The sequence below is a fragment of the Marmota flaviventris genome, chromosome 9 (genome assembly GCF_047511675.1).
Source record: "Marmota flaviventris isolate mMarFla1 chromosome 9, mMarFla1.hap1, whole genome shotgun sequence".
Lineage (NCBI taxonomy): Eukaryota > Metazoa > Chordata > Mammalia > Rodentia > Sciuridae > Marmota > Marmota flaviventris.
In genome coordinates, this window is record NC_092506.1 from 113,440,536 (window position 1) to 113,463,359 (window position 22,824).

General features: G+C 41.6%; 1 non-coding gene across 1 annotated transcript; it reads right to left on the bottom strand.

Moving 5' to 3' along the window:
• Positions 1-19,801: 19,801 nt before the first annotated feature.
• Trnav-cac (transfer RNA valine (anticodon CAC)) lies at positions 19,802-19,874 on the bottom strand. The gene has a single exon. It is a non-coding gene; the product is annotated as a tRNA-Val (tRNA).
• Between the last annotated feature and the right edge of the window lie 2,950 nt (positions 19,875-22,824).

The following is a 22,824-nucleotide window of genomic DNA, read 5'->3' on the forward strand; positions in this document are numbered from 1 at the left end:
TCCTTAGGGACCCCTTCATCCAAGTGGAAAAGACTGACAAGAGGAACAGTGAATAATTTGAAGTCTCCCAAGATTTTTAAGTGAGAAATTGCAATGACCAGATTTGTGGTTTCAAGGGAGACACTGGCAGGAGAGAAGGGCTGGGACATTTGGGGAAGTCACAGAGGGCCCAGAATGTGCAGGACACATTCTAGAACACAGAAGTGACAGCAGATGGACGGCAGTTCTCATTCTGGGGGCTGGGGGAGACACCAAAAGGTCATTCTGCAATTAGTGTTGAATTAGCATTTTGAGGTCCACTCTGAACAAAGCCCAATGAGGGAATTTAGAACAGGAGAACAGACTGGGCACTTCCCAACTGATTCTTCAAGAAAATGACATTGGGCTTGAGTTCTGAAGGATAAACAGGAATGAATTAAGTAAAGGTCTGGAAGAAAAAGGCCCTGGACCTAGAAATCAGCTTGTGCAGGAAGATGATAAGAGCTTGGGATGTTGGCTAGAGTGCCAGGTATGTAATCCTGAGCCTCTGGAATTACAGGCATGTGCCACATGCCAAATTTCCTCTAAGTTATTTTCGTTGGGTCTTTTAGTCACAGCAATGCAATGTTGATACACATTGTCTTCCAGAAGATTGACTCTCAAAGTGAACATGAGATCTAGGGTAGTGGGGGTCTGAAGGGAAATGGGGTGGGCAAAGAAGATTCTAGAGTTTCTGAATGCTATTATTTTAAGATGTGAGAGACTGAAGCATGTTTCACTGTTGAAAAGAAATACATTCATGAGCCCCTTAATGACATTTTTGTCAACAGAAAACCATATGTATATAGTTTTCTGTTGACAAAAATACACACACACACATCTGTATATGTACACACACAAATATATACACATATACATATGTGTACATATGGGTTAATAATTTGTGTATATATGGGTTAATAGTATTTGTGTTGAAAATATGGGTTAAAATATTTGTGTATATATGGGTTAATTTTATATATAGATACATATATGTATGTGTGTGTGTATATATATATATATATATCACCATAAAATTATATTGACTAGTGACATCATAGCCATCTTAATTTGTATTAGTGCTCTCTACAATATTTACAAAATGACAAAATAGTGTAAACTACACATCTCTTAGAATGTGTCCTTGTTGTTAAGTGATGCGTGACTGTATCTTCTAGAGAGGAGAAAGTAGAAGAAGCACAACAGTAAACGATTATCAGAAGTGAGGGCCCAAAGGAAGAGAAAGGGGTGAGATGGAGAGCTCATTGGCAGTACCACAGTGGAGAACCCCTCTCCGTGTTGCACTTTACTGTCCCTGATTTTCTTCATTGCCTGTTCTTCTCCCTTATCTCTGCTTTCTTAACTTCCAGTTTATCCTCCATTTCCCAGAAAAAGTCACCATCCCCTTAGGCATCTTACTCAACCCAGCCCCCATTTTCCCCTTGTCCCACTGCATGTCTTTGTTCACACCAAATAATGGCCTGTATCCTCTGGATGTAATGAAGGCTTTGTCCACCAACTGGCCTGGCCTGGCATCCGGGTAGTACTTCTGTGTTTTTTGTTTGTTTGTTTGTTTTTGTGACTCCCTCAACACCTAGCTCTGACCTAACAAGAAAGACAAATGGACTTTGCCTGAAATGTTTTCTCCTCATGGAACCAGACTAAGGAGGAAAACCTCTCAGTTCCCAAATCATTTCAGGACTTGGGCCCTTGAGCGAATAAGACAGAGGTCCTGTTAATGAGATCCAGATCTCTCATCCTTGGTGACAAGGATAGAAGGGTTGAACCTTGGTCAATGACAAGAAAAGACACAAAGTAAAAATGTAGGATGGTGGGTCTGAGAGAACCTGGGGTGTTGATGACATCCTTGGTTCCTGTCCCATCAAACATGAGAAGCTAAAATAGGCGTTAATCTCAGAAGCATTAGAAGGTGCTAAGAGCAGATGAGGTGCAAACACGGCAGAGCAGGCATGTCCACTGTGAGCAAACATTCATCAGTTGCTTAGTAAAAACAGCAGCGAAGAAGTTTGGCAGGTGGGAGGAATAACCAGCACCAGGCAGCTTGGAGCCCTCCTGAGAGGCTATGCCCAGGCAAGACTGACTGAGAGCATTTCACACTTTCAAATGACCTGCTTATGACATTTATCTACTGGATGATTAGGATGAGGAGTTAATTTAAGAGATTTAATTTTTGTAAAGTGTTTATAACAGTGTTTGAAACATAGTAGGAGTAAGTGATAAATATAGTAATAAAACAAGAGCAAGAACAATAATAATTACTACCCTACAAAAGCATGAAAGGCAGATAAATCTGGATTGGAACAGTGCATCAGGTAGTTTCCCAGAGTTATCTACTAATGAGTCATTGAAACTCTGATTTTTCATTTCTTCAGCTAAAAACTGAAGACCTCCTACATATGGTGCAGGGTTGTTGTGTGGATAATGAAGATGGCATTGTAGAGTTTAACTAGCCCCCAAGACTTCACAATGGGGAGGGCATGAACTTCCCCAACTAAGGTTGGTCTTCAGCAGTGCAACATCTGGATCAACCCAGCTCAACCATGGAACCCAAATATGTGGTCAAACATTCTGGATTTTTCTGTGAAAATGTTTTTCAGGTGAGATTAAAATGTTAATCAACAGACTTTGAGTAAAGCATATTGTTCTCCATAATGTAGGTGGGTTTCATCCACTCCACAGAAGGTCTGAAAGAGTCTGACCTGGCCTGCGCAAAAGGGAATTCTGCAACATGCAGTCCTCAGATTTGAACAGTGACATCAACTCCAGCCTGATGCCCACTTGCTACCTCAACCCCCCTCCATGGGTTTCGGACTTGCCAGCTTTCACAATCATGTGAGCTATTTTCTCAAATAAATCTGTCTGGATTTGCACATCCTTTTGATTCTGTTTATCTGGAGAATTCTGATCAATACAGACACAAAATTCTCTCTCATTGCCAGCATGATGCAAAATGAGGCAACCTACCTACCCAAGTTGGCCTAATAGCTAAGGAAACAAGATGATCACCTGTCTAAAGTCATTTGCTATATGAGTTTCCATTCTAATCATGGCCAAGCCCACACTAATATTCAGGATGGTACAGAACTCAAAAATTGAAAAGCCTAGAGAGACTCACTCCTGGGCCTTACCTAGGAATGAGAGAATATATTCTTTTCAAAACATATGGAATCCGTGTTGTTTACTAAACATTATGCTGAAAATATTCACAATAATAATAATGAATTTCAGTGAATCTAAAACACAGTCTATTATAGGAAACAGCATTGTTTTGCATATCAAGATGACAGAAAAAGAACTTTAAACTTCAGGAATGTCAAAATGGGAAAAAAGATATCTCAAAATGAACAAAGTATGATAATGGTAATAATAAGATATCTAAGACTTACACTGTGCAGCTGCTATTCTTAGCACTTCACATAAATTGATTCATTTAATACTCACACTGACTCTGTGAGACAGAATCTATTATTCTCCCACTTTCGGTATGAGGACACTGAGAAAGGCCAGGCGCCCTGAACAGGTGCACACAGTTTCCAAATGGCAGGATTTGAACCCAGTCTCTATAGTCTTGCTTTATGATCTTGAGAGACCAATAGGAACTAAAATTCAGAGACTGCTCATTCCAAGTCTGTCCATTGTCCAGCATCCTCTTGTGTTGCCCATGGTCCCCTCTAAAAAGTTCAGTGGCTGTCAATCAGCTTAGTTGTAAGTGACCACTCTTAACTATGCCATTTGTGCGCTCGCTCTCTCTCTCTCTCTCTCTCTCTCTCTCTCTCTCTCTCTCCTGATAAATTCAAATAAAACTTATCTGCAGCAGTTTGTGACTCTGTCATGATGTCACTTTTTCAGGTGGCAAATCCAGAGAAAGACTAGAACTCAAAAAGCCATATATTGTTACCTGGATCTATCAAGAGGACATTAAATTGCTTACTTTTATCATGGCCCAATCCTCACTCAAGAATTCATGTAATAAGCAATCATCATACACCTACCAGACACAAGACAGTACTATTTAAATAACAAAAATTCAGAGGACTATGAGAATCATCTGCAGCCTAATCTAACCTGGGGACATAAAATAAAGAACTGAAACTTCAGAGGAAATGGTTCCTGCTATTAGGAAGCGCACGGCAGGGTAATTTCTTAGATGCTTTATTTTTTTTTTTCTGGTGGTTTTCCCCCTAGGTACTCATGGCATCCTGGGGCATTTCACCTCAGCAAAGTGGTGATGCTGCCACTCTGGTTCCCATGGAAACCAAACTGGGACAGGAGAAACCAGAGGCTCCTCAAGGTCGTCAGTACCAAGGGCAGCAGAGACAAAGACAGATTCCTCTGCTCCCTTTTATCACAGCACGGGGCGTCATCGCTCAGCAGTCCTGGGCCCCAGCAGACCTTTCAGGCTCTGCGTGAGCGCTCTGCCGAGAGAAGCACCCGCCTCTCCGTGCGGCCTCTGGGCTCCTTGCCTCTGCGCCCCGCCCTGTGTCCGGTTCCGGAGATGAGCGCTGCTGCAGGGTTTGGAATGAATGAACAGCCCCCATGTCCTACTCCCACCCCAACCCCCGAGTTACCAAGCTTCCAAGTGCGTCATCTTCATTATCAGCTTCTGGAAATGACTTCCGGGAGTCAGGGACTGCTGTCCGGAGGACCTTCTGAACAGAAGCAGCTGGATGCATAACAAGTGGCTGGCTCCCGGACTTGCAGGCCAACCCTGAGCCTGAACTGGGTATCCTAGTCCGCAGGCTCTTCTCCTCAGCTTCCCCACACACAGGTCCCTGGTCTCCATGAACTTCTCTATTATGCTCTGCTCTAGTACTCTTCCTTCCTTCCAAAAACCAGACTGTTTCTCAAGAAGAGATCCTCTGCCTTCCCAAATCCCAGGATTTGGGGGAACAGGGTTAGTATTTTCCTTTGAGCTGTTTATCAGGGCTGAACATTCTCATCTGGGTATAGTCCCCAGAGCTAGGCAACAGTCCCCAGTTAACCTCCATGAGCAGGATCCTATTACCACATTATGGTGAGTCTGGAAATCCAGGTACAGAACTCAGAAACTGTCAACCCCGCTATGAGGACAAAGTGTCTCCAGGTAACAAGCAATAAACAAGTCCCCTCTTTCTCATCTTGGTATTAACTAGGATCCAAATTGTACAGGGCTTCCTCCAGCCTGGCAGAGGCATTTGGGGACCTGACCCACTGGAAGTATCAGACAGGGCTCTGGATTTCTCCCAGGGTACACATCATAAGAACCCTTCATCTGATGCTCCAGCAGATCTTTGGCTCCACCCTGAGGGATACCCTGTCTGCAGAAAATAGGGAAATTGTCTTCTTCTCATTTGTTATTTGGACCATTGCTTAAGAGATTTAAAAGCAAAAACAAAAACACAGAATCTAAACAGAAGTAGTGGTGGCAGCACTGACTTAATAATGATAATTTTTATTATTAGGGTCTGTCTGGGAATTCCTATTTAATTTGACCTGAATCACTGAGGGAGAGGTCTGTCCACACAGCATGAAATAGTAGGGCTGGGCTATAATCACACATTTTAGGAGATGCTTTTAAAAGCTCAAACTAAAAGCCAATTTGTACTTAATTTTGGGAAAGGCAATGAGTTGGTGGGGTTTGGTTCAGGAGGACTGTCATTTAGCCATAGTGTTAGTTCAGAGGCAACAATCGTCTGTTCACATGTGGGCACATTGTGGGCTGTGCTGATTCTCTTAGGCTGCTTCCAGCTACATTAATGATTAACACTTATTCATTTATCAGGTCCTGGGCTAGGCTGACAGCTGCCTCTACAGAGGCCTGTTCCACTTCACCTTCTGACAGTGGGAAGAGATTTAGAGGAGGTGGGTTGGAGGCTAGCAGAAGCCAGGTCAAGGTCACTGAACCAGGTCTTTGCCAACATTTGGTACCTGCCCATCATTTAACCTACATAACAAATCACAAAGGAGGTGCCATTACTGTCCCCATTTTACAGGGAATGAGAAAAATGAAGCTTAGGTGATGGGAGGTACCCAAAGCCACAGCTGGGCAGTTCAGAGACACAATTGTGATCAATCTGCTAAAGCCCATACTTGCAAGAGGAACTTAACCCAAAACATCTCTGAGAATCCTGGAGAATGACCACCCCATTGTTAGTCATAGTCTGAGCTGGAAACACCCTCAAATGGGGATATAATAGTTTAATAAAAGGGATATTTGCAAAGGTGTGGGCTGGATTTAGGAGAAGCCGTAGGGATGGTGCAATCTCTGAATCCAAGAGCAAACCTGAGGGAAGAACTACTCAAACCTGGCCTGCAGAGACCTGGATAAAGAAGCCCCACCCTCATGATCTGGCATCTCTGCAGAGGGCCACAGCTCACCCAGGATACTAGTGGGAGACAGACTGCATCACTTCACTCTCCTCCCCACTTCTATCTTCTGCAGCTTCTTCCACTGATGCTGGGCAAAGACCAGTGGCTTGAGCAGCAAGGCAGTCCCCACCGCTCTCCCTGACTCTCCAGAGACCCTCTGATGCAGGATCTGGCCCTAGCACCCAGCACCAGTTTGGGGTAGAGGAGAGGGGATGGTGGGTGTTTCTCCTTTCAGGAACTCCTTGGATACCAACAGTGACAGGAGCCCCTAGAGATATTTAGATGAAGCCATTAGGAAACAAGAAGCAAGCCCTGCTCCAAACCATTGAACTCATATCCCTTAAAGATTCCCAATATGTCCTTGTTCCTGACACCAGGAATTGAAGTCTTTAGCAATAGAGGAGCACCCCAGCCCTAGAGCTTAAGTGAGATCCAGCCAGCCTCCTCTGTGCCCTGACCCCTGTCCCAACTTTCCATTACTAAGCTCTCAGATTGAGAGAGACAAGCCCCATCTCAGATGAAAGCTCCACATCTTTCCCAGGCCAGATGAATCCGAGCAAGGCATGACCTTGCCCTGCTCTATCCCCTCTCTCCCACTTCCTCTGTTTAGAGATCCTCTGGCATCCAGTGCTGTGCTAGCTCTCTGCCTCCTCTTTGCCTACCTGGGTGTTGCAGCTCTTAGTCAAGGAAAGCTGATCCTGTCACTTGACTCCCATGGCTCTTTGTCCTACAGGCTCCTTTGTACCCTCCCCTCATTGGGGACTGCTCAGTCAAGCCTTGTCCCTGTTTTCTGGGAAGGAGCTTTGTTCCAAGCCAATGCCCCCATCTCTTCCCAAACAAGGGTGGTGAGAGTTTACTGGAACTGCAGACTCACTTCTAACAACTTTTGACTCAGTTTCCATGTCCTCCAGAGGTTCCCATGGCAGTGCCCCCATGTCACCCACAGGGTGGTAGGAGGGAGCTATTCTCTACACAAAGACACTGAGAGAACAGTGAACAACAGCAGTAGAGAACACCCATCACAGTCTGGAAGTTCAAGCCAGTAGGAAAGCTCACCTCATTCTTAAAAAGAATGTAGAGATTGTCATTTCGTACCATCCTCATTTCTAGTCAGGCCAGTGTATCAATTCAACCAACTTGGTGAACACTAGTCTGTGCCTATGACTATGTGGAGTGCCTACATATTTCATTTCTTGTAGTCTTCTTACCATCACATGGAGTTTTCCCACCTTAACAAGGAGTTACCAAACTTGGGAGCTTGCCCAATGTAGCACATTAGGAGAATGTGGGAAAGGGGATTAAATGCCCAGATTGTACCCAAAGGCCATATTCTTTCTCTCCACTTACTTCTGGGAAGGAGCTTGGCAGACCCAGTAGGACACATGCCATAGACTTCCTGATGCTCAGCAGCAGTGCAAATCCACCCTCTGAAGAGCTCTCCCAGGACATCTGCACCAGAAGCCCACTACTTGGTCCCTGCAGAGGTCAGGATAGCTGTCCTCCCTAGTGTGGTCAGGATAGAAGGTAGAAAAGGTAAGAGGGAAAGAGTTTGAGCTGGTGCCTCCACCTCTGTCTTCCAGCCACTGAAAACAATTCAGTTCAGTTCACATATGTGCATCTATTTCTCTGCCTGCATTTTTGTGGGCATCAAGCCAGGAGCAGTGTAGCAAAGTGCACCTGTTGGTAGAGAGCACCATGTCAGGAGTGACCCAAAGACCACTTCCTCAGAATCCTGACTGAATGTAGATTTGTTTTCCAGCCCTGAACTGTCTGGTTCTGTAAAAACTCCAGCTACATCTTTTTTTTTTTAGCATTTTTAATTTGTTCTAATTAGTTACACGTGACAGTAGAATGCATTTATGCACTTTGATATATCAAACATAAATGGAGTATAATTTCACACTTTTCTGATTATATATGTTGTAGAATCACATCAGTCATGCAGTCATATATGTACATAAGGTAATAATATCTGCTTCATTCTACTGTCTTTCCTACCCCTATACCCCCTCTCCTCCCTTCACTCCTCTCTACCCAATCTAAAATAACTCTATTCTTCCCTAGCCTCACCCCCCCGCCCCCCCGCCGCAACCATTGTGAATAAGCATCCACATATCAGAGAAAACATTCAGCCTTTGGTTTTTTGGGATTGGCTTATTTCACTTAGCATGATATTCTCCAACTCCATCCATTTACCAGCAAGTGCCATAATTGTATTCTTCTTTAAAGCTGAGTAATATTCCATCATATATATATGCCACATTTTCTTTATCCACTCATTTGTTGAAGGGTACCTAGATTGGTTCCATAGTTTAGCTATTGTGGGTTGAGCTGCTATAAACATGGATGTGAGTGCATCTTGATAGTAGGCTGATTTTAACTCCTTTGGGTATAAACTGAGGAGTGAGATAGCTGGTTCAAATGGCGGTTCCATTCCAAGTTTTCTGAGGAATCTCCATACTGCTTTCCAGAATGGTTGCACCAATTTGCATTCCCACCAGCAAAGTACAAATATATCTTTTTCCCCGCATCCTCTCTGCTGCAGCCCGGTTGGCTGGGCAAACTAACCGGGGGTGAGGAGGAACTTGTGTACGTTGATACAGCAGGAGTAGGAGCCATTTATTGCAGGACAGGAGCAGTATTTATACATTCCACACAGCTTATCTAATTAACATAAACTAGATACATCAGTCAACCAATAAGGAATCTCCACACTTAATGGTTCACTGGTGTTACTTCACAAACCACTCCCTCTGGCATTTTGCCAGGCACCATCCAGACTTGTTTACAGACTCTAACATTTCTCTGGCAAAATGCCAGGAGCCATCCTGACTTGTTTACAGACTCTAACACCTCTCCAACATTTATTGTTGCTTATATTCTTGATAATTCTCATTCTGACCGGAGTGAGATAAAATCTTAATTTTGATTTGTATTTCTCTAGTTGCTAGAGATGTTCATCATATTTTTATATATTTGTTGATCAATTGTATTACTTCTTCTGTGAAGTGTCTGTTTAGTTCCTTAGCCCATTTATTGATTGGGTTATTTGGGTTTTTTTGGTGTTAAGTATTTTTAATTCTTTATATATCCTGGAGATTAATGCTTTATCCAAGATGCATATGGTAAAGATTATCTTCTAATTTGTAGGCTCTCTCTTCACATTAATGATTGTTTCTTTTGCTGAGAAGAAGCTTAATAAATCAATAAATCTATCTCATTTATTGATTCTTGATTTTATAGCTTGAGCTTTAAGATTCTTGTTAGGAAGTCAGATACAAGGCTGATATGGTGAAGATTTGTGCCTACTTTTTCTTCTATTGGGCATAGGGTCTCTGTTCTAGTGCCTAAGTCTTTGATCCACTTTGAGGTGAGTTTTGTGCAGGGTGACAGATAGAGGTTCAAATTCACTTTGTTACATGTGACTTTCTAATTTTCCCAGCATCATTTGTTGAATAGGCTATCTTTTCTCCAGTGAATGTTTTTGGTACCTTTGTCTAGTGCAAGATAACTGTATTTATGTGGGATTGTCTCTGTGTCTTCTATTCTGTACTATTGGTCTACATATTTGTTTCAGTGCCAATATAATGCTGTTTTGTTTCTATAGCTCTGTAGTGTAATTTAAGGTCTGGTATTGTGATGTCTCCTACTTCATTTTTCTTGCTAAGGATTGCTTTGGCTATTCTGAGTCTTGTATTTTTCCAAATGAATTTTATGATTGCTATTTCTAGTCAGAACAATGTCATTGGGATTTTAATACAAATTGCATTACATTTGTGTAACGCTTTTGGCAGTATGGCCATTTTGACAATATTAATTCTGCCTATCCAGGAGCATGGGAGGTCTTTCCATCCTCTATGGCCTTCTTTCAATTTCTTTCTGTAGTGATCCGTAGTTTTCATTGTAGAGGTCTTTCATCTATTTTGTTAGGTTGATTCCCAAGTATTTTATTTTATTTTTTTTAGGCTATTGTGAGTGGGGTAGCTTTGCTAATTTCTCTTTCAGTAGATTCATCACTGATGTATAGAAATGAATTTGATTTATGGGTATTAAGTTTATATCCTGCTACTTTGCTGAATTCATTTGTTAGTTCTAGAAGTTTTCTGGTGAAATTTTTTTTGGATCTTCTAAATATAGAATCCTGTCATTGGCAAATAGTAATAGTTTGAGTTCTTCTTTACCTATTTGTATCCATTTTATTTCTTTCTTCTAATTGCTCTGACTAGAATTTCAAGGATGATGTTGAATCAAAGTGGTGAAAGAGGGCATTCTTGTCTTGTTCCAGTTTCTAGAGAGAATGCTTTCAATGTTTCTCTATTTAGAATTATGTTGGCCTTGGGTTTAGCATATATAGCTTTTATGATGTTGAGGTATGTTCCTACTATCCCTAGTTTTTCTAGTGTTTTGAATATGAAGGGGTGCTATATTTTCTCAAATGTCTTTTCTGCATCTATTGAGATGATTATATGATTCTTGTTTTCAAGTCTACTGATGTTATGAATTATGTTTATTGATTTCTGTATGTTGAACCAACACTATATCCCTGGGATGAACCCTACTTGATTGTGGTGCACTTCTTTTTAATATGTTTTTTATGCAATTTGTCAGAATTTTATTGAGAATTTTTGTGTCTATGTTCATCAGAGATATTGGTCTGAAGTTTTTTTTTCCTTGATGTGTCTTTATCTGGTTTTGGCATCAGGGTGATAGATAGTAGCCTCACAGAATGGAGGGTTTGAAGGGTTCCCTCCTTTTCTATTCCATGGAATACTTTGAGGAGTATTGGTGTTAATTCTTCTTTGAAGGTTTTATAGAACTCAGCTGAGAATTCGTCTTCTGGTCCTGGGCTTTTCTTGATTAGTTTGCTTTTGATGGCATTTTCTGTTTCATTACTGAAATTGATCTGTTTAAATTGTGTATGTCCTCTTGATTCAGCTTGGGTAGAAATATATAGAAATTTGTCTATGTCTTCAATATTTTCTCTTTTATTGGAGTATAAGTTTTCAGGATAGTTTCTAATTATCTTCTATATTTCAGTTTTGTCTGTTGTGGTATTTCCTTTTTCATCACATAATTTGGTAATTTGAATTTTCTTTTTCTCTTTATTAGTGTGGCTAGGGTTTATCTATTTTATTTATTTTTTCAAAGAACCAACTTTTTGTTTTTTCAATTTTTTTCTTTTGTTTCAATTTCATTGACTTCAGCTTTGATTTTAATTATTTCCTGTCTTCTACTGTTTGGGGAGTTGATTTGTTCTTCTTTTCCTAGGGCTTTGAGATGTAATGTTAGATCATTTATTTGTTGACTTTTTATTCCTGTAATGAATGAGCTTAATGCAATGAATTTCCTCTTATTACTGCCTTCATAGTGTTCCAGAGATTTTGATATATTGTATCAGTATTCTTATTTACCTCTAAGTATTTTTTTTATTTCATCCTTGATTTCTTCTACTATCTATTTGTCCTTCAATAGTGTATTATTTTAGTCCCCATATGTTAGAATAGCTTCTATTTTTTATTTTATCATTGATTTCTGATTTCATTCCATTTTGATCTGATAGAATGCAGGATATTATCTCCATTTTTTGTATTTAATAAGAGTTGCTTTGTGTCATAAGATATGGTCTGTTTTAGAGAAGGATTCATGTGCTATTGAGAAGAAAGTGTGTTTGCTTGTTGATGGATGAAATATATGTCTGTTAAATCTAAATTATTCATTGTATTATTTAGTTCTATACTTTCCTTATTTAGTTTTGTTTGGAAGATCTGTCCAGTAGTGAGAGAGATGTATTAAATTCACCAAGTATTATTGTGTTGTGGTCTATTTGATTCTTGAAATTGAGAAGGGTTTGTTTGATGTATGTAGATGCTCCATTGTTTGGGGCATAAATATTTACAATTGTTATGTCCTGCTGGTGTATAATTCCCTTAAACAGTATGAAACGTCCTTTGTCCCTCCTGATTAACTTTTCCTTGAAATCCACTTTATCTGAATGAGGATGGAAATCCCTGTGTGTTTACTTGATTCATATGAGTGATACGTTTTTTTCCCATCCTTTCGCCTTCAGTCTGTATCCACTGTCTTTGCCTATGAGGTGAGTAGCTTGGAGACAGCATATTATTGGGTCTTATTTTTTAATCCAATCTGCCAGTCTATGTCTTTTGATTGATGAGTTTAGGCTGTTAACATTCAAGGTTATTATTGAGATATGATTTGTATTCCTGGCCATTTTGGTTTATGCCTGGCTTTTAATTTGACTTTGTTTCTCCTCTGATTGACTATTCTTTGAGTGTAGTTCCTCCCTTTGCGGGTTTTCACTTTTTTTTTCTCATTTCATCCTCGTGGAATATTTTGTTAAGAATATTCTGTAGTTCAGGTTTCTAGTGAATTATTTTAAATTTGTTTATCATGGAAGGTTTTTATTTCATCTTCAAATCTGAAACTTAATTTTGTTGGATATTAAATTCCTGGTTGGCAACTATTTTCTTTCAGAGCTTGAAATATATTATTCCAAGACCTTCTAGCTTTGAGGGTCTGGGTTGAGAAATCACTTGAGATCTGAATTTGTTTCCCTCTATGTGTGACTTGACTTTTTTTCTCTCACAGACTTTAAGATTTTATCCTATTCTGCATTTTATTCATTCTTATTCTAATGTGCCTTGGTGTGGGTCTGCTGTAATTTTGTACATTTGGGTTCCTGTAAGCTTCTTATATTTGGTTTTTCATTTCATTTTTTAGTTTTGGGAAATTTTTTGAAATTATGTCGTTAAAAAGATTGGCATTCTTTTGGTTTGTATCTCAGCTCCTTCATCTATTCCAATAACTCTTAAATTTGGTCTTTTCATGTTATTCCATAATTCTTAGAAGTTGTGTTCATGGTTTCTTACCATGAAACATGGTAATTTTCATCATGGTTCATTTTCTCTGCATGGTCAACTTTATTTTCAAGATTATATATTTTGTCTTTATTGCCAGAGGTTCTGTCTTCCAAGTGATCTAGTCTGTTGGTGATGCTTTCCATTGAATTTATAATTTGGTTTATTGATTCCTCCATTTCAAGTATTTTTGCTTGTTTTTTTTAATTGAAGTGATCTTTCACTTCCTGTATTTTCTCTTTGATTTCACTCTTTATAGCATTGTTTACTTCACAGATCAGTTTAACTATGTACATTCTAAACTCCTCAGACATTTCTTCTACTATGTTGTCAGTGGAGTCTGTTACTGGATAATCTTGGTTTGTTTGGGACACTTTGTTCCTTTGTTTCTTCATGTTTTCCCATACAGAAGTAGGACTCTGAGACAGTACAGATTCTGCCCTGTAGACTAATATTGTCCCTGAAGGTTTCCATACCTTGCCTTGAAGGGAGACACCAATATCAATAGCATCCAGTGTAAACAATATATAGCCTTAAACCTAATAGCTCCTAAAGCATCTACTGCTTTCTCGAAATAAACAGAAATGATGAGTTCAATCACTGTCTACAATATAAACAGAAAATTTGCTAAAAGGGTGTACAATTTCAAGTGGTGGACACAGAGAAAACAGAAGTAGTGCAGGAAGTGATGTTCATGAAGGAGGAAGAGAGAAGCTAGAAATAAAAAATCCACAGGAAGAGTGGCAGAGGAACTGACAGAGATTGGCTGTTGGCTGGAGAAAAGGTAGAAAGAGAATTCAGGAAAACAGATGAGTAAGAGGAAAAATACATACAAAGAAAAAATTGAAATATAAAAGTACAACAACAAGGGGCTGGGGATGTGGCTCAAGCGGTAGCGCGCTTGCCTGGCATGCGTGCAGCCAGGGTTCGATCCTCAGCACCACATACAAACAAAGATGTTGTGTCAGCCGAAAACTAAAATAAATAAATAAATATTAAAAATTCTCTCTCTCTCTCTCTCTTTAAAAAAAAAGAGTACAACTGCAAAACACCATTCATATATCACTATCTTCAACAAACTGATGCATGAAAAATACCTTGCTCCAAATATGGTAGAGATGTTAGAGAAGAAAAAAATAAAATAAATCTTGATGGAAAATTGAACAAGTGTCTCCATTGGAATTCAAAAGTTTCTCAGCCCTGTCTCTGACTTCTCACAGGATTGCCAGGCCCAGACCAGCCCTTTCAGACCCAGTCACTATCCTACAGATCTGGGCTTCAGATACCCCAGGTTCAGCCATGTGCAACATGTGCAAGTCCCAATATCTCAATGCCACTCCAATTTGCAGAGAGACCACCAGGGATACACTCACACAAAGAAGCAACCCTGAGAAGCAGCAGCAAGATGGCGAGCACCAGCACTCCCAGCAGGAAGACCCCAGGCATTGCCAAATCTATAGGCACCCTGACAATGGATCTCCAGGTCCTGGCCAGCATCCCCAGACAGAGGCAGCTATTCCCTGAGATGGTGTTGGTGGCAAACCTGCTGGCTCCCTGGCCCCCCAGGCTCTGGCAGGCCAAGATGGATGTGGCTGCGTGGTGGAATCAAATCTGAAGTCTCCCTGGAAGCGGACCTCTGGGCAGCAGTGGCAAGGGTAGTGGTAAGGGTTGGTGGCAGTGGGCAATGGGTCAGCAGCAGCTGCAGTGGCTCAGCAGCATTGTCAGTGGGTGGTGGGTCAGTGGCAGCAGTGGCAATGGTGCAGTGGCAGCGGGTTCCAGTGTCACCCAGAGAAAAGCCCTCCAGGTGACTTCTGGGTGCATGATGCCTCAATGCAATGAAGAGGCAGTGACTGCTCTGAAGAATTGGGATGCTTCCACCTACAGTTGGCTGCTGTGGTTGATGGTTCTGACTCATACTCCAGCTTCAAAATCATAGCTTTCTTAGCAACTTGAGGAGACCCAGTCTCTATGAGGAGACCAGTTTCTAAGGGTTCTCCAAGACAGAATAGAAAGTATTTCATGGAAGACTCCTAACCATCATAAAATACAAATACTGGGGATGTAGTTCAGTGGGAAAGCATCCCTGGGTTCCCTAGTAAACAAACAAAAACAGTTTTCATATAAAAACAAGCTTTATATTTCCTGTTTGAAAAATAAAGATATAGAAGGGGTCCTGTTTGAGTTCATTACACACATGATTTGAGGCAGGGGGCTATTCAAGGCCCAATTCCCAGGGATACTTCCATTTATCATGCAAATTTATTATATTTTCCTAGTTGTTCCAGATCTGCACATAGTATCCTTAATACAGTGTCCTGGGCAACTACCCCCAAAAGTATGGAGGTCCAATATGAGATAAGACCCATGGTCTGTTATCATAAGAAAACTGAAAGCCTCCTAGAATGGAACTCACTCTTTAGAGAGCATAAATTTTGCTTAAGACACAGATGGTATTGGGGGAGAAGGGACAGAAATCCTCAGGACAAGACAGAGCAAGAGCTTTTGGCCCCATCTCTGATGCAGACTGAATACACTTTTCTCAAGCAGAAGGAGCCTCAGTTGGCGCTCTGGTTTTAATGTGTCCCCTCTAAAATGCAGGTGTTGCCAATGTAATAGTTTTAGGAGATGAGTCCTTTAAGAAGTGATTAGGTCATGAGGACTCTTCCCTTGTGAACGGGGTTAGTTGCTTTCATATAGGCTCCTGATGGAAGGAGTTTGTTTTCTTTATGTCCTTCTACATCCTGCCATGTGAAGACACAGTGTCCTGCTAGGCAGCATTCAAGGCACCATCTTGAAATGGCCCCTTGCCAGATATTGAAATTGCTGGTGCCTGGATCTTTCTCCCTAGTAGTTTGGGAGTCTCTAGGTGAGCTTAATAGAAGGTGATTCTTAGCACCTCCCCCCTCTGTCCTTTCTTGATTTGTGGCTTGTTGTGATGAACTTCTGATGCTGCCAATGCTAAAGCCAATGCCGATATCCACCACAGTGAACCCATGAGAGCTGTGTCGATGCTGGATCTGGCGCCAGCAATTTCAATATTGTACACTCAAGAACTGTAAGAAAATAAATAAATTTCTGGTCTATAGATTTCCCAGTCTTGGCAGACATCACAGTAGCCAAAACAGACTAAGACAGATGGAATGTTTGGGGGCATTAGAAACCCACCCACACTCTCCAGACACAATGGCGGTCACATTGGGTGTGTTTCCACCAATGCCCTGGAGAGCAGGTACCAGCAGCATCGACACAGCTCTCATGGGTTCACTGTGGTGGATATCGGCATTGGCTTTAGCATTGGCAGCATCAGAAGTTCATCACAACAAGCCACAAATCAAGAAAGGACAGAAGGGGGAGGTGCTAAGAATCACCTTCTATTAAGCTCACCTAGAGACTCCCAAACTACTAGGGAGAAATTAAAGGTCAGAAATTAACTTCTGAAACATGAGAAGGCAGAGCTAGGAGAAAGGATTGGCAACCAGAAGGATATGAAGCAAGAGGATCCCAGCAGCAGGATAGAGGAGGGTAAAATTGGCTTACATATCACCTTCCTGTCTTCCATTTTGTCCCAAGGGCATGGTGTTCTCTACTGAATGGGACTTCCTCCTGGAGAGAGAACTAAATATCACCAGTTCTTATTCCTGAAGAGCTTCTAGGGGAAAAGCCATCTTCTTCTTCTACCACTTTGCAACTTTGTGTGAATTATTTCTGCCTAAAGGGCTTTTTCTCACCTTCCTCAGACCAGTTTTGGGTTCTCCAAGATAGAATAGAAAGTATTTCATGGAAGACTCCCTAACCATCTTACAGCAGAGGTAAATGTCTCACTCTGCTTGTCCAGCCAGATTCCTATCTTGCTTTGGTCCAATCCCTTCTTTCTATGCTCCTATTTCTCCACATGGAAATGTCTACACTATACCTTTATATATTCAATACATGTAACTTATTTTTTATTTTTATAGGGGATCATGCTAAGATTTTGCCTTGAGTCTCAGAGGAGACTTTGAACGTGGACTTTTGTGCAGTGCTTGAACTGTTGAGGCTATGGGGACTCTTGAAAATGGACTAAATATATTTTGCATTGTGAAATTATCATGAGATTTTGAGGGCCAGGAACAGAATGTTATGGTTTAGATATAAGACATCCCCCAAAAGCTCATGTATGAGACAATGCAAGAAAGTTTAGAGGTGAAATGATTTATGAGAGCCTTAACCCAATCAGTGAGCTAATCCCCTTGATAGGGATAACTGGATGGTAACTGTAGGTACGTAGAGTATGGTAACTGTAGCTAGGTAGAAGAGGTGGATCTTTGAGGGCTGCCTTTGGGGCATATATTTTGTATCTGGCAGGTAGAGTCTCTCTGTTTCTTGGTGGCCATGTCCATATCTGGTTTCTTCCACCACACTCTTCTGCCACGATGTTCTGCCTCATATCAGGCCCTGAGAAATACAGTTGGCTATCTATGGACCAAGACCTCAGAAACCCCCAAAATAAACTTTTTCTACTTAAAATTATTCTTATCAGATCCTTTGGTCACAGAAGTGAAAAGGCTGAGTAAAACACGACCTTTTATTGACTTGCTCTATAATAATAATGCTGGACCCTGTAAACATCTCTCCCTTGCAGATTGGTATTATGTTCATTCAGCTTTGTGGGAGAGGTCACAGAAGAATAGTGAAGAAAGAATGGGCCTCTGCCCTTGGGTTCTGTTTCTGCTTGCCTGTGGCTGCTAAAAGGGAGCATGCAAAACTTGTTGCTCAGGCTCCAGGTAGTGTTGTTGCCTATCCTTGCTGGATTCCTGGCTTTTGTCCCCTACCCCGACCCCAGGAGGGCTTGCAGGTTTTGGCCCCTGATTCCCAGTACCCCACCTTAGTCTGCTGGTTCTGAATGGAGAAACCTGGAATTCTGCTAGCTCCACCTGCTTTTCCCTGCTTGCCACAACTGGCCCAGGGTAAACCAGACAGCCTCTCCATCACGTAGAGGCACATGCTCTGTAAAGGTCAGAATTCCAGGCTGGGAGAAGGGTATCCCCTGGCAAGTTTATTTCTCCCCTAGTTACTCTTTCTCAGCCCTAGGATATTCTTTAGAGTTCTGTTTGATTGCCTTTCTGTAACTAATCCCCTATAAGTAATGATACTGTATATTGAACTATTCCTGTATATATCACTGTGTGGTTTCTGACTCTGGGGAAACACCTCCTAAATCCCTGGATAGGTTTTTCTTCAAAATTAAAACTGGGAGGAGAGGGTACCATTGAGATAGACTGGAATGTGGCGGGACCCTCTAGAGGTTGTGTCAATTCCAGGAGCCCTGCCCTGTGTGTTGCCCCACTGTCACACACAGGATAACCCTCTCCATCTGTTTCCCACTGAACTGTGGGCATCTTGGCCTCCCTAGCACCTGTTACAATCCTAGCACACAGTAAACTCCGAGAACAAGTCAGTGATGAATGAATGAACAAGTAAACCTTTCACCTAACCACAGGTCACTGGGGCAAGAACCAGGGGACTCCTTAGAAATGGTCATCAAATCCCATGGGATATGGTACATCCAGTAGACCCAGTGCATCCAACTACCACAACTGAGTCCTTCCTTTTACCCTACACCCATATAAAACTAAGTGCTTCCCACAATACAGGCTTCCCTAAAGGTTCCAAGTTGAAGTTCATGTCCATGATGTCCTGATCACAAAGGTATATTAGAATAAGCTTGGCATGCGGATGAGTCTGATCTAAGTTTGAATCTCACCTTGTTCATCTCCTAACTATGTGTCCTGGACCAACAGCACCAGCATTGCCTGGGATCTGGTTCGAAATGCACACTCTTGGTCCATTCCAGATCTACTAAGTCAGAACTCTGTAATCTGATGCACTGAAAGATTTGAGGAAGACTGATACCGGGCAATTTATTTTGACTTCTCTTGGCTGCATCTGCAAGTGGTAATAACTGTACCTGTCTCAATGTTGTGGCAATAACTTAATTAGGTACATATAAAACACCTGGCACAAGAAAAGAATCAACAAAGGTTTTAGTATATGTAAGGCTCCAGGGCTTGTCCATTCTCATCTCCTCCCCTCTCATCTCCTTTCTGGAAGTTACACGACCCCTGGAAATGGTCAGATCAGATGCTATCTAAATCACTGAGGGCAGTGAGGAAGGTGACTAAGAACATGAAAGACTCAGGAACTCTTCCTTAGGATGCCCTTGGGCCCTTTGCAGGAATGGCTGAGTCCCTGCCTAGTAGAGACAAGCTGGCAGTGGTGCAGGCTGACTTGGACATACCAGTCTTCTATTTACTACCCCAGTGCTGTTGGGGAGGCAGTGGGTGGGTGAGCAGGGACAAAGTTAAATGCACTGCAGAAAGGCTGAAGCCAGTCTGTCCCACATGTTCTGTGTGTGCAAATTGTTTTTATACACGTAATGCAATTCCAGAGTCTCTACAGAAAATTAATTTTAGCCCTCTTCATCCCTCTTCTCAGTGTAGTGTATGTCTCTCTTAATGGAAAAGTGACATTATAAAAACACAAGATTTTTTTTTTCTTTTTGGTGGTGCTGGGGATTGAACCCAGGGCCTTGTGCATGTGAGGCAAACACTCTACAAACTGAGCTATATCCCCAGCTCTCTAAGATTCTTAAAGTTACACAAAGACTACTTTTTAATCAGCTTTTGCATTGCTGTGACCAAAATACCTGAGTACAACAACTTTAAAGGAGGAAAATTTTATTTTGGTTCATAGTTTCAGAGTTAGTCCATGGTCTGCTAACTCCATAGCTCTGGGCCCAAGGTAAGGCAGAACATCATGGCAGAGGGCATGGCAGAAGAGAGCATCTCAGAACATGACAAGAAGGAGCCAGAAAGAGAGGGCTCCACTCACCATGGACAAAATATAAACCCCAAAGTCACACTCCCAATAATCTACCTCCTCCAGTCACACCCTATCTGCCTACAGTTAATGCCAAATTAATTCATATCATTGGATAATCCAACTCTGAACATTCTGAAATTGTCTCACACATGAGCTTTTCAGGGACACTTCATATCTAAATCATAATAACCACCAAGGCAGTTGTGCCTTGAGCATGGCAGTTTCTGGTTAGCATCTTATACTTGGCTTTAATGTGTTTATTTTGTACGTTGATAATTACAGCTTTCCCTGTTCTATCTCAAACACTCCTACTTTCCCCAGAAGCTGCCACTAGCCAGTTGTTTCATCTCTTCCTAAATGCCAGGCCTGACCAAGAGACATAATGGAGATTTCCCCGTAATATAAGACTGGGGCACCACATAAAAATAAATGAATAAAATAAAAGTACTGTATCCATCTACAACTAAAATATATATCTATTTTCACGTGTGTGTGTGTGTGTGTGTGTGTGTGTGTGTGTGTGTGTGTGTGTGACTGGGGAAGACTCATGAGGCTAAGACCAAGAAAAAGATAGCATGAGGTTAGGCACAGTCAGTTCTCCCAGGGCAGGGATGTCCCTTGTTTCATCAACCAGAATTTTGAATCCATTTGAATGCAGGTCATGGTTATCCAGTGAACTTCAGCTCCTACCTGGAAGAAAGATGTTTTAGGGAGATGTTTTGGTCAGGGTTTTGTTTGTTTTCTACTGTGACCAAAAGACCTGATAAAGACAATTAAGAAGAAAAAGTTTATTGGGAGACTCATGGTTTTAGAGGTCTTAGTCCATAGGCAGCTGACTCCATTCTTTGGAGCCCAAGGTGAGGCAGAATATCATGGCAGAATAGTGTGGCAGAAGAAAATAGCTCAGGACATTACACCAGGAAACACACACACACACACACACACACACACACACACACAAAGAGAGACACTCCCCTCACCAGGGACAAAATATATACATCAAAGGCATGCCCTCCAATGACCCACCTCCTCCAACCATACCCTATCTGCCTACAGTTATCACCCAGTTAATCCCTATCAGGAGATTAATACACTGATTAAGTTAAGACTCTCATAACCCAGTCATTTCACCTCTAAACTTTCATGCATTTTCTCACATATGAGCTTTTGTGAGACACTGCATATCTAACCCATAACAGGAGACATATCCTATCTTGAATGAAGAATCACTAAAGACAGTAGTGAGTAGGTAGAATATTCATTTTTAAACCTACTATGTGTTTCTGCTCTTCAGATATACATTCTACCAAGCAACCAGCGCTGGCTTCATGAAAGAAGGTTAGATTCATGAGTAATTGCTCTTTAAATTAAAGAGACTTGTCATTACCTTTAAAACCAGCTCTGGGATGGCTTCTCCTAGCTCCCACCTCCAGCCACCTAATGAGGTAGTGAGGTTTACAGAAGAAACGAGAGAGAGAGAGAGAGAGAGAGAGAGAGAGAGAGAGAGAGAGAGAGAGAGAGAGAGAGAGAGAGAGAACACACGCCAGGGAGTGGGCTTTTATTGGGGAACAAAAAATTCCAGGGAAAATCCCATCCAATGAAGGTTAAGGGGGGCAGCATCCCAAGGTCAGGGGCGATGATTGGGTCTTTGGGGCAGTGCCCAGACACGCCTCTGCACGGGCAAGCCCTCGGACCTGGGAAAGGGTGGGGAATAGCTCTGACACAGCTGTGTCTAAGCGTCTCTCACCCAGCCAGGGAGGTAACTCAAATCACGTGCGAGGATGGCCTCCCACAATACATTCCCTTTCATACATCCAATTTCTCAAAAGTCATTTTGGAGCTCTTATTGTCAGTATTGAGTAATTTCTCAGTGACTATGTTTATATTTCAGAGAATGAAGACCTAATGTGATGAATACTCACTGATCAGTTATCATGGGACTTCTAATGACACTGTAGAGGACACATCACCCTAAAAACCAAACTCATTTATTGTTTTAAAATTCACTTATATTCTTTGAAAGATGTAATCCATATTTCCTGGTCTCATTCTTAAATCAAAAGTTATAATTTTGCAAAAAACACTTTTTGTCCAAACATGTCTTCTTCCTTGCTTTCCAGAGTCTAGAATGGTGTAGGGTGTGGGGCTCTGTCCATGGGTGGTTCTAATGCCATCATGCCTCCAGCAACCAAGGAGCAACAAGTGTTAGGGAGAGAAACTCTGCTTTCTCTCATGGCTTCCAGCCTTCTCCTAACATTCCCTTCTAAGTCCCTTCTTCAAAGTGAAGAAGAAGTCAGCCACATTTTATTAGACAGCAGCTGCTGTGGCTTAGAAAAGGTAACTCTCTTAAAAGTTGTGTTCTGGATAGTAAGCACTCTCTCATAAGGTCCTTTCCTTAGACAGACTCACCATCCTTCTTTATTCTCATATGTCCTTGTCCCTAGGAATAAGTCATTGGGCTAGTCAGTTTTCCACCACTATGGCAAAACACCTGAGAAAATCTCATTTTGGCTCCTAATTTCTGAGGTTTTAGCCCATAGTTACTTGGCTTCACTGTTTTGGGGCTTGTAGTAAGGCAGAACCATGTCACAAGGAATGTGTGATGGAGCAGAGCAGCTCACCCCATGTAGCCAGAAAAAGAGGGAGGGTAGAGACAGTACCAGGGACAGGACATAACCTTCAAGGACACATACCCAGTGAC